This window comes from Mustela erminea, chromosome 3 (assembly GCF_009829155.1).
Source record: "Mustela erminea isolate mMusErm1 chromosome 3, mMusErm1.Pri, whole genome shotgun sequence".
Lineage (NCBI taxonomy): Eukaryota > Metazoa > Chordata > Mammalia > Carnivora > Mustelidae > Mustela > Mustela erminea.
Window position 1 is genome coordinate 20,143,611 of NC_045616.1, and position 13,268 is coordinate 20,156,878.

The 13,268-nt window shown below is 38.7% G+C and overlaps 1 long non-coding RNA gene across 2 annotated transcripts in view; it reads right to left on the minus strand.

The window, feature by feature from the left end:
* LOC116585974 overlaps positions 1–13,268 on the minus strand; it is a 551,498-nt gene that overhangs the window by 173,904 nt on the left and 364,326 nt on the right. For both annotated transcript variants that reach the window (XR_004283830.1, XR_004283828.1), the window contains exon 3: positions 1,768–1,899. This is a non-coding gene — a long non-coding RNA (uncharacterized LOC116585974). The remainder of the gene's footprint in view (positions 1–1,767; positions 1,900–13,268) is intronic.

The window sequence follows — 13,268 nt, forward strand, 5'->3', positions numbered from 1 at the left end:
GACTTATTTATTTTGCCTGCTAAAAATGCTGAGGGATACCTCCTGTGAGAAGATGAAGCACATTTTCTAATTCTCTGATGTGACAAAGTTCTAAGATAAGTCAGGCTGTTCCTGTCCAAAATTCCTATAAGGGGAATTTATAGTCTGACTAGTTTATCCTGAGAACAGATTTCAGATAAACTCCCAGGCACAGAGACAGAAGAAAGAAAATGATAGCTGGGAAAACAGATGTCACAGAGGCTCATAGAAGGGAATGGGCTGCCATACTTTTAGGGAGCGGTAGTTTACAAAGGGCCAGTAAGGCTCAGGGATGAGTACGGGGCACACAAGGAAAGCATCATACCCCACAGGGTAATGTCTGCAACTCCACCCAGAAGTGAGAAATTAAGTCAGACACTAAACACTGCAGGAAAATCACACTGGGGTGGGGCGTTGAGGATATAGACAAAGAGGACCCAATTCAGACACCCAAAACTTGGACTCAGTTTTGAGGCTCACAAATTCCATCTGTGTGTAAATCACCAATTCTTCGTCTTTAGAACGCAAGGAGACAGACTTGATTATCTTTCAGTCCCACCCCCCCAGCTCTGACATTCTACAGTTCTACGAAAAAAATTTATACTTCTTAATCTTTGGTATTAGTAATTAGTATTTTTAGACCTTTGACAGCAAAGTGAAAGAGAACCTGTATATCTAAAGAATCTATGAAGGTAAAATAAGTGAGAGGTCAAAGTCACCAATGTGGCTCCCAAAATTCTCTCTCCTATTAACCATGACCATCAACTCAGGTAATCTCTGTAAATTGAGCAGTGGTGAAAACAGGAGGAAGGTCCTAAAGATTTCCCAAGTCAAATAAATTACATGAATGAAATAGAACCCTGAGATATGATTTTGTAAAATAATGCCCACGTCTTCTTATTAAAAAAAAATACTGTCTATAAAATGGTCATCTGGAACTCTGTTTAGAAGGGGAAGAGGATGGAAGTAGCTTCATTACTTGTGAAAATTTGTATTTCTTGAAGCAAGGATGAATAATAGAAAAGAATTCAGTGACCAGAGGCAGACAGGTTGTTTCTAAGGTGAATTTCTAAGTCTCAGAGTCTGTAAAAATTTTCACTAGATCACACTAGAAGAACAAGAAATTTTCCATCCTAATCCAAGTCTCTCCTAAAATAGCTAAGGCAGGGAATCTATTTTCACTCTTTCTAGGGTGACAAGCTTCATCAATGAAAATATTAGGAGATGTCTACTCAGAACTTCTGCCAGGAATATTTTACAGACTGAGCAGTTTGCCCCTAAAAAAATAAAAACTAAAAACTAAACAAATAAAACTTGGGAGTTTCTCTGAAACAGCAAAGGAAACTTGATTTGGCATGCCCTTGTTTCCTGAATAGTCATAAGCTTATCTTTAGAACCAAAAGCAATGCTGTACTAAAATTTGAAAGGTCTCAGGTTGGTTGGCTGAGACTTTTGCTCCTGACTACAAAAACGAGATGACACCTGCATATTATCTCCTTGCCGAAATGCAAATTCTTCTTTGGGATCTTTGTCTGGCATGTCCTATTTAATTTTGCAAGACATGCACACACACACATGCAAATACAAATAAGTAAAATCACAAAGTGTTACATAACCGCTTCCTTTCTGGGCATGGGGTTCCAAATCTCTCTAGCTAAAAACGCATTCGACTGTTACTTGCTGATGCATGAATTATAAAGCTACACATTGTAATTACTCAGTAATGAAGTTACAGGGATAGAACCCTACCTTCACCCTGGATGAGCTCCTCCACTTGCCTGTGAAAATCCACGTTGTTTCTTCTCTACTGATGATCAAGCAGGACTCAGAGGGCTATTTTTGCTCCCTTTTCAATGCATTCTTTGCTCAGAAGTCCCTTTCCTAAAATTTACATAAAAACAGACAGTTATTTTAACTTGATTAAATGGAGAATTTTTTATGGTTATTATTTCTGAGCCCAATGCAAACTTTCACAAACATACTCATTTACCAGGGATAATTATGTGTGATTTTCTCCTTTAATGAAAGATAAATAATCTGGCAGCCTTGCTTCACATATTTTTCTATTTCAATACAATTCATTGTTTGCCGGCGTGTTCTTTATTCTGGTACTAGTTAGTGTGCAGAATGAAGGAGTTTTCTTTAGATCAATTGTGCTGGTTTTCTGTAAGGCACTGCTGTTCATACACGGTTTATAAAAGACCATTAAAGGCTGATATTACATTAGGTTCTGCTCATAATGATGTAGCTCTTTGTTTACAACTTACATAATTTTCTGTAGTAGCAAAGCTTCATCAAACTGGGACAAAAGGAATAGAAAGTACATTTCTGAGAACCTATTAGAAGGGACAAGCTTTGACCAGCTCTAGCTTTCATTGTGTTTCTTTGAACTGATGCAGGAGCCATGTTCCCAGGCCTTACTTTGGAAGAGCAATGATTTGTTGTTTTATTAAATGACATATGTATGTGTGTGTGTGTGTGTGCGTGCGCGCGCGCGCATGCAGTTTGTACTTTAAAGGTCAAACCCCTATAGGAAAAATACAGGAATATATGGTTTCAAGTTACTGGTTAGTACCTGTCATAAGCTCCCACTTCGGTCTGAATCGAGACAGGATTCTACATGCAAAAGAAACATTTGCATGTAGTGTAGGCATACAGTTGAACTGAAAAGACAGAAATCTGCTTATTGTCCAATTTATTTCTCTCAACACCAGAGCTGTCCAAAGAACTTTCTATGAGGATAGAAACAATTCTGTGTCTGCCTTGTCCAGTATGGTAGCCACTTGTCTCATACAGCTATCAAGCACATCAAATATGTTACTGAAGAATTGAATTTTTAACAGTTAATTTTGATCTAAATTAAATTTAAATACCTGTATGTGGCTAGTGGCTGTTATATTGGACAGCAGACTTTTTATTAATCAGGAGGGTAGGAGCAAAATGCTCAGTTTGCTCAATACCAAATGACATCAATTACCTCGTGTCTAGTTGGATCTGACCTGAAGTGTTGTATGCCACAGTCTGCAGTCTCACATGATGTGCAGTGAAGGAGTTATGAAGCTGAATGGAAAGAGGAGGATGTCTCATTTTCCTCCCCCATCAGGAAATCAGGACCAAATTAGTTTGGCTGGCAGCCAATACCACTCCACTATGAAACTCAAGTTGTGTTTGGAACTCCTCACTATTACTACATCACTGCCTTCTACCACCTCCTCCTTTAAGTATGTGTATTTAAATCACACTCTGACTATAGTGTGGTTACTAAGAGTAGGGTGGGAAGGAAGAACACTTCCCTTACAATCTGTTCTATATCAAAGGCAGGGTGATATTTTCTAAATGCAAACCATACTCACAATTTCATAATCTAATCTCTACTTGGATATCGCAAAGGTGTGTCTGAATGCCTATATTTTTAAAGATTTTGTTTATTTATTTGACAGACATCATAAGTAGGCAGAGAGGCAGGCAGCAGGGGGAGGGGGAAGGAGGCTCCCTGCTGAGCAGAGAGCCCGATGTGGGGCTCAATCCCAGGACCCTGAGATCATGACCTGAGCCGAAGGCAGAGGCTTAACCCATTGAGCCACCCAGGCGCCCCTGAATGCCTTTTAACATGATAAAATACCCACATACAATACGACAGAATACTTAATTTCTCCTTAGACCCATTCTTTTTTTTTAAAGAAGATTTATTTAGTTTTATTTATTTTTAAAGATTTTACTTATTTGTCGAGAGAGAGAAGGAAAGAGAGAGAGAGCATGCACAAACAGGGAGAGGAGTACAGGGGAGCTGCAGAGGCAGAGGGAGAAGCAGGCTTTCTGCTGAGCATGGAGACTGATGTGGGACTTGATCCCAGGGCCCTGGGATCATGATCTGAGCTGAAGGCAGATGCTTAAGTGACTGAGCCAACCAGGTACTCCTAGATTTATTTATTTTAGAGAGAGAGAGAGCACATGTGTGAGTTAGGGGAGGGGCAGAAGGAGAGAATCTCAAGCAGACTCTCTGCTAAGCAAAGAGCCAGATACACAGCCGATCTCACAACCGAGACCAGGACCTGAGCTCAAACCAAGAGTTGGATGCTTAACCAACTGAGCCACTCAGTTGTCCCTCCTCAGACCCATTCTTCTCTCCATCTTTTCCATCTCAGTGTATAACCCCACCATTTATCCAGTTACACAGGCCTAAAAAAGATCAGTTTTCTACCTGTCTTCACCCTACCCACATCCTACAGCTAATCCATCAGCAAGCCTTATTGGTTCCCCCTTCAAAAGTATATCTAGAATCTGATCTTCCTCCACAAACCACTATCCTTCTATCCTTGCTTCTACCCTTTTATCCTCCTGATAGTCATAATCTGTGACCCACGCTTCATGGTGGGAAGACACTTTTAAATATGCCAGGTAAGGCCTCTAGTTCTAAGCTGAGACTACCTTTACCAACCCATATTGGCTCCTGTCCTATCATAGTATCTCTTCCATAGGCTTTTCACTATTCTTTAAACACCCTAAGCCCATATCTTCCTTGAAGCCTTTCACCTACTCTTCCCAAGATGGAATGCTCTTCCCCACATTGTCCCATAACTAATCTGCTAACCTTGGTTTTCAAGATCAACATGGCTGGTCATTCTTTATCCCTTTACTCTACTTAATGTTCTTTATAACACATGTCATTATGCGACATTGTATCACTATATCATTGTATCATTTCTTAACTATTTTTTTTGGCTTTTCCTATGAGAATATGTTTCCATGAAATCAAAGATCTTGCATGTCTTACACAGATCTCATTCTAGCACACAGAACAATAATAAACACTTACTAAATGCCCAAGTATTTGTTAAATAGGTTAATGTGATTATGCCACTCACACAAACACATAGGCTCAGATGTAGGCAGAGATGCACATGCCAGGGGTAAAACAATACTACATGGACACACCCAAAAAGACACACATGCCTCATAAAGAAACACACTCAAACTCCTTAAAACATTCAGACACTTCTCCTTGCTTTGGGGATAAAAAGATCTCCGACATTGCTAATATGCTTTTGCACAATATGACCCCGCCCTATCTCTGTAGCACCATCTCGAATGCTCCCCACTCAACCTGTTCACTCTAGCCATGCAACTTCCTCTCTGCCCCTTGTCCCTGACGTATTCCTCCACATTAAAGTAGTTTTGGTGTACCCACCATTTGGAAGGTTCCCCTTTCCTCTTATCCACTCATCATTCATAGGTTAGAACAAGAGGCCTTTCCACATGGGAACACTTGCTGGACTCCCTTCTTATTTAAGCTTGAGACATTCATGAATGGATAAATAGATGAAAGACTATCAGTGATGCTGCTTATGGTTATTGGGCCACTGAGCACTGCTGAGTATTGAAAGTATATCTTCACTTGATGCTGCAGTATTTCAAAAGTAATTAGAACTCATGTGCAGTTAAACATGAGTCACATTCCCCCAAGTGCAAGGGATACAGTCAGAGAGATGGAATGGACCGGCAGGCTTTGCATGCTTTCCATCACCATAATGGTGACAGAGATAAAGATGGCATTGCAGAAGTTACCAGTGCTTCTATTTACCTACTGATATTTACTGTGTTCCCCCAGGAAAGCCAGTAACATCATTTACTTCAGATAAGGTAGGGTTGACAACGCGCTGAACATTAAAAGGAAAAGCACCTGGATAAAACGAAAACAACACTATGTCCTGGCAAGGAGAAGAGACGGATGGGCTATAAATAAATGTGAGTTCATTAAACATCAGCAAACAGCTATGGCAAGGATTGGCATGGTGTGCACTATGTCATTTTCATGAGCATATTTTCTAAATATCATTTCCAAAAAGAGTACATAAGAGAAGGTTTTTAGGAAAGCCATTTTAAGAGGCATATCCTGAAATGTGAGAATTCAGATTTCTTCAAGTACCAATTAGTTCAATAGCTACTTACTCACTTATTGGAAAAGGAGAGAAGCATGCTTCTGTAATTTTAGAATCTGTCAGATAGCTCAGCAACTAACTCACAAGTCAATGAATAAACTCCTTTAGGTAACACTGGTTCCCTATTGATGTGGGATTCTGAGATTTTAGAGAAGTTTGGGGAAGGAGGACCAAACTCCCAATATCCAAGGTGTTCATGGGAACAAAATGCATTTGGACTCTGCTGCTCACTAATTGTATAGCTCCCCACATATTGAAAGGGAAAATCTGTGGGTCCTCAAGTAATGGGAAGCCAAGAGCCAGAGCATCTGACATATAACACAATAAGGCCAAATGTTACATTAGACACGGACTAAGCTTGTGTCTCTCCTGTCATCCCTAATTAATTCTGAGTGAATCTGCCTTACACCCATAAAGGGTTTATTCTGACTTATCTATATTTTACTAGTGATTTCTCCTGCCTGTTCTGCAGCCAGACAGCTACCTCTCCACTTGGCTGTGCCTCTCACTCAAACATAGTTGTACCCTCACTCATCAGCACACCAGCAACTGCTGGATCACCAAGAAGCTGACAGTGACCTTCCCTGAGCATCTTCTGATTCAGTGACTTCTGGATGGCTCAGGAGCTCTCCAAAAGAAGCAAACAATAACGCTGTTGAAGCTTCCTGGCATAAGAAAGCAACTTAACAGTGTCCTATGAGATACATGAAGATAACATAGCTTAGCTTTGTTTTACCCATCCCAAAGTTTACACCGAATTGTAAAACAGTAAATCCAAACTTACTTTTGAAGGTTCTAAGTTGAATCTTTGTAGATGGATATTTCAAGAAAAGTAAGCTTATTTTTCAAAAACAATTTCGGTTCTCTTTAACATAGATACGTTTTAACTTAATAAAATTTATTATTCAGGCACATTTCTATGTGGATGGATTTAACAGCATCTGTTCTCAACACTTTTATACTTCAGGGACAAAAAAAGAGAAGTGAATATACTACTATGTTACAAAACCATAAGTGATCTGATGGGGCAAAAGCAGGGCTTAAGTTAAAGTCATGACACTCCATCTTCAATCAAGAAATTCTTCTTCAAGGGGGCGCCTGGGTGGCTCAGTGTGTTAAAGCCTCTGCCTTTGTCTCGGGTCATGATCTCAGGGTTCTGGGATCGAGCCCTACATCGGGCAAAAGAAATTCTTCCTCAAATAAGTGCTATTTCAGGGGCACTGGTCGCTCAGTTGGTTAAGTGTCTGCCTTTGCCAGTGTCCTGGGATCAAACCCCACATCAGGCTCCCTGCTCAGTGGGGAGTCTGCCTCTAACTCTGCCCCTCCCTCTGGCCCTGTGTGCTCTCTCTCTCTCATACTCTCTTTCAGATAAAGAAATAAATTCTTTAAAATTTAAAAAAAAGTGCTATTTCAACAGACATGTGACCTAAGCCTTTGGGTTAGGCAAGCAAAGGGGATGTTAGCCAAAGGGAAAGCAGGCAGGAAAAGATCAAGATAAAAAGAATGGTATATCATCTCACATCAGGAATATCAAAATGTAGCAACATTCTGAAATCTTCGTAAACACCGGGATAAGAAAAAATGATCAAAGCAGACTCAAAATTGCCATTTCCACATGGAGAAAGAGGATAAACATACATGATTTTTCCATTGATTTAACTGTCCTATAGCTGAGGTTTGGTAAGGTGAGGTCAAGTTTTATTTATGAGATTATATTTAAATTGCTTCCTGAGGTAATGACAAGAGACAGGTAGGAGAATGTTAATATAAGATATATTTAAGAGATAGAATTTAGACCTCGACTCTTCAACAAAGCATAAAAACACAAAATCTTTAGCATCAAATAATTTGGCAAGTGAAATAGGGTTTACATCAAATATAATTGAGGCCAATGAAGATAAATATGCCAATGTGTTATATTCTGTCTTACTTACCATATGCAAATATCTATTTCTTAAATCAGCATTTATTTCCTATAAGATACTTGGCTAGGCACAAAGATTTTTTAAATGAGCAAAATGAAGTCATTTTTTTTCCCACAAAAAGGAACAGATGAGACAAATAAGGATTTTAATGCCATGAAACACCTTTTATGATAAAGGATGACACAGGGAAATTATGAGAGCCAGGAATACAGAACAAGAGTTTCACAGCTCCTTCTTAAGAAGAGCTCGCACTTAGACTTTCTTAAATAACCCTTGGGTGGGCAAGCTGGGGAGTGCCTTCTAAGCTGAGGGACAATCATAGGCAAGCACAACAATGATAACAATAAAGACCGTTAGGGGCTAAGTATAGTTTGTGGGAATAGCAGGATGTGAGGCTCAGTAAATAAGGAGCAATAAGATCAGCAAGACAAATTTGTCATGTTGGAGTTTCCTATCTTATAATCAAAATAGCGCCATTGAAGGAATGTGAAGATAGGAAGCACCATGATCAGAATTGCATTTTTGAGACTCACTCAGTTGTAATGTAAGAATCTAAACTGGATTATCCAAAGGGCAAACAGAAGTGGGGATTCAGGTCTCCCTTTTATCTCTTTAGACTATTTAATAGTTTTCTGAGGTATTTGCGATTGGAATAGACAGTAGAGTATGAGTTGGAGAAGACAGGCAGTAAAATGAACACAAATTGTTGGAAATAGGCAATGGGTTCACATAAACTCTCACCCAAAATTCAGGACTCACTCCTACTCTGACTAATATAAATACATTCATGAGGAAGATGAAATAATGTATTTGAAATAATAACTCTGTGTCAGCTTATATGGCTGTACAAAATTACCACTAATTTAAATGGCCAGTAATTAAATGATGTTATTTCTCCTTCGGGAACTGACAGGAAATGAAAGCAGGCAAGCCTACACATATCCACACACAAGCATACACACACATGCACACACACACACACACACACACACACGCACACACACACAAACTACAGAAAAAGAAGTACATGTCAGGATGGGAGGAATCTTAAATAAATCCTATAAACCATTCAGATTTTTTTTTTAAGTAGTTTTTCCTCACCCAGCACAGAGTCCAATGTGGGGCTTGAAATCAAGACCCTGAGGTCAACACCTGAGATCAAGACCTGAGCTAAGATCAAGAGTTTGATACCTAACCGACTGAGCCACCCAGGCACCCCAACCATTCAGATTCTTTTTTTTTTTTTAAAGATTTTATTTATTTATTTGACAGACAGAGATCACAAGTAGGCAGAAAGGCAGGCAGAGAGAAGGGGGAGCAGGCTCCCTGTTGAGCAGAGATCCTGATACAGGGCTCCATCCCAGGACCCTGGGATCATGACCTGAGCCAAAGGCAGAGGCTTTAACCCACTGAGCCACCCAGGCGCCCCATTCAGATTCTTATAGGACTCTATAAATCACTTTCCCATATACTATTTGGTATATTACGACTAAAACAGAAATCTCAGACAAATCAGAGTAAAATCCTAAAAAATACGAAGGTCTACAGGTAAAGAAAGTTTTTAAAATAAGGGAAGGTTGATAGAGCAAAATCTGCTGAATAATATTCATTGAAGGCTGTACACAACATGGAGCAAAAGAAGCAGGTATCTTACCCTTTCCGTCAGGCAAAGAAGAAAACAATCCAGCAAGCAACAGTGAACTAATATGCAGTTAAATAAACAACCAGAAAGAAACACTGCTGTTCAAATGTTTTTTATATAGCTCAACCAAGCTGAGTGGCTTAGAGCTGGAGAAGGAAGTGCTAAATATGTAACAGCCTGGGGCCTCAGTGGACCCAAATAATAGTTATTTCTGAGTAGGTCAAGCAAGAGTCAATAAAAAAGAAAGCAGGAATAAATGTTGGGTTCATAGCAGGCTAATAATGCCCTTCTGGGATAAGCTTGGGTTTCAAATTGCCAGAATCAAATACTTACATTGCAAATACTTTATTATAGACCACCATTTCTGGAAGTATCAGTTGAATAGCAAAGAAATTGATAAACTGTGAAAACCAGAATCATCTTTTTTTTTTTTTTTTTTTTTTTCATTATAAAATTTAATAAAGACTTTCCAAGTCAGTGTTTTCCAACATGGGTAGAAAAAGCACTTGCAATTAAATTGCAGAGAAATTTATTAAATATAGATTCTTAGGTACTACCTCAGACCATACCAAATCACCATAATTTTTTAAGTGAGAACCGGGAATTAAATTTTTTATTAAACTTCCCAATGGTTCTGTCTTCAAATATATAAAAACTGTTTTGTTTGTGTTGTTTTTCGTGTTTTTTGTTTTGGGGGGTGTTATTGTTTTTTTGTCTTATTTTCAAGTGCCATAGTTCATTCATGAATGTCTGGATAGATGAATTCATAGATAGGTGGATGGAGTTGGATGGGTGGGTGGGTGGATGGATGGATGGATGGATGGAGGTGGATGGGCAGGTAGATAGATAGATGGATAGGGAGGTGAATGGGTGGGTGGATGGATGGAGGGAGGGAGGGAGGCTTGGGAGGGAGGGTGAATAGGTGGACTGATGGGTTGATGGATGGGTCAATGGATGGATAGCCAGCCAGCCAGCCAATTCTCGACGAAAAATTCCTTTTCTTTTGCCATAAGCAAGAGCTTAAGTGCTTAACCGACACCATACTAAAAACATAGACTGTTTAGAAAGCAGGGATTTTTTGAGATAGAACAAACATACATGCCACACTTAGGTAATATGAGAGGCAGCTTATAGTCCAGTGCCAAACTGTGTGGTAAAACTCATGCTCCCAAGGCCAACCAAAAGATGGACTTGTTAGGGTGCCTGGGTGGCTTAGTGGGTTGAGGCTCTGCCTTCAGCTCAGGTCATGGTCTCAGGGTCCTGGGATTGAGCCCCGCGTTGGGCTCTCTGCTCATTGGGGAGCCTGCTTCTCCCTCTCTCTCTGCCTGCCTCTCTGCCTATGTGTGATCTCACTCTCTGGTAAATAAATAAATAAATAAATAATCTTAAAAAAAAAAAAAAAAAGATGGACTTGCCCATGACTCCTTCTACTCTCTGGCTTGCCTACATCCCTTCAAGTAGTTAGGATATGATATAGTAATCTATCAGTAACTCACTATGATTTACTAGGTAAACCCTTTTACAAATTCCATAATAAAACATTTGTTGGAGACTTTGGGGGTAGTTTCATTTATACATTTCCTCAAAATGATGAATATGTTTTGTTTTCTGGTGGGAGAAAATGCAAAATAACAATAAATGCATACACTTGGTAGAATATTATATAAACAAGTTCTTCAGGGTCATGTAGTTCCTTCTCTCCTAAGACTATGAATCTCTTACAAATATCCTGGTGCTACAGTGGAACTGGGTGTCTGATGAAACCAGCAGGTGAGTGGGGTCAGCTTTGCAGGGTGATGACAGTTATCAATGAAACACTACAAGACTTGATAGGCTTGTGAAATACACCATGATGCAAATCCTGAAACCATCAACTCGCCTAATTACTGTGAAATCCGTCTCGACAGACCATGTATAGCGTGAAACTGAATATGAAGGTAGTGAAATTAAAGCTACAAAACATGTTTGTAAAGACATATACAAAATTTACCAACCTGCTCTAATTTATATCAGCAAATCCTTCCCTCCTGATGGGCACTGCCAAGAGTAAAATGACTGAAACCTCCACTGTCTGCTTTTTTCCCACCCCCCAAAATTATAATTTTTATATTAATTTTATTTATTTAGATAATTATAAATATAAAATATATTTATTTTATATTTTGTATTATTTTTTATTTTTATATTATAGTGTATATAATATGTTATATATAATATATGCCAGATATAATAATACATATAATAAAATTATAGGCTTGGGCAGGTGGGCATTTGACAATTTTAATATTATTAACAACAGTGTTTACTTAGTCAACACTCCTGGTAGAATAATAATTTTTGACCCAGAGCCTTGTGAGGATGTTATTTACAAATGACAAATTACTAACTTTAAAAGTCTAAAAATTACTTTAAAAAAAAAGAAAAAAAAAAAAGGATAAACGGTCAGACTCATCTCTTAAATGTTAGAGTTACTTCTGGAGCCCAAACTGGTACTTGCCAGTCATTTCATCCCTAGCAGGAAAGCACAAGAGTGGCTAGAAGAAGATCCAGCTTGCTGCTTTATTTGGAAATCACACAGCTTTGTGTCCGACTGACCTTGTCAAATTCCAGCTGTCTCCAACACAGAATTTAGGATAGATTCAGGTATTTTCCCCCTCTACAGCTGATCAGCAGCTGCAAAAGGAATGAGCTAAAGGGGACAGTATGTAAAATAAGCAGGTAGTCTTCAGGCTGGGGCCCTGGAGGACCCAGAGAAGTCACCTCAGTATATTATTTCCTTCAAGATTCATTATAGTAAAAATATAGCAACAACAACAACAAATCTAAAAGTATCTGTGTCTTGGAAAATATGTGGGCTTGTATTGTCCTTACCAACATGGACTAATTTGAATAAAACGGGAAATAATCCATTTTTACTTGTAAGACTAAAAAGAAAGAAAAAGGAGAAAGAAGAAAGATAGGCAGGAAGGCAGGAAGAAAAGAAGAAAGGAAGGAGGAAGGGAGGAAGGAGAATTTTCCACAGCGAGTACTTTTGGTTATCAGTGATTAATCGTTTCTCCATGAATCAATTATAAGAAACACTGGCCCTGTGATTTCTGGACAGACTATTTATTTTTCAAGTCCATCAGTGTGTTTCTTTAAGAAAAACAAAAATATCTATGATTATAGGTTAAGAGAGAAGATTTTTTTTAAAGAAGCATTTTGTGTGTGTGTGTGAAGCTTCTTATCAAAGAGAAATTATATCCCATGTAATTACCACAAAAATACTGACAAAGATGTTTCCTGTAAGCCCTGAAAAGTTACTTGAAGAATTATCTAAAAATTACTAAAAAGCAGTGGTGAAATAATTGGTTAGGTATTAAGTTATATACCATTCTTTCTTAGGGACCCAAAAAGTCCTTACCAATAACAAAAATCTACATCCAAACTCTGGGTTTGCTCACATTCATTATTGGCATAACACAGCCATGTTTAATCAAAAGGACCCAAACTTCAAGTCACTGCAAGGCATTTGCTAGGAAACTAAACACTGAAAACTTTTTTCTTTCTTCCTTCATTTTGCTAGGAGACCTCAGTGCATTTGTGGATTGTCTTGTAGACTAGACACGTGCTGGGGAAAACGACCTTTGTGTATTTTTGCATGACTGAAGCGTACCACATGTCAGACAAGCATATTACTGTGAGACTAAGTTTCTAGAAAAAAATTTTACTTCCATGTAGCTGCCTGCCTTTCACTCCTTCCAT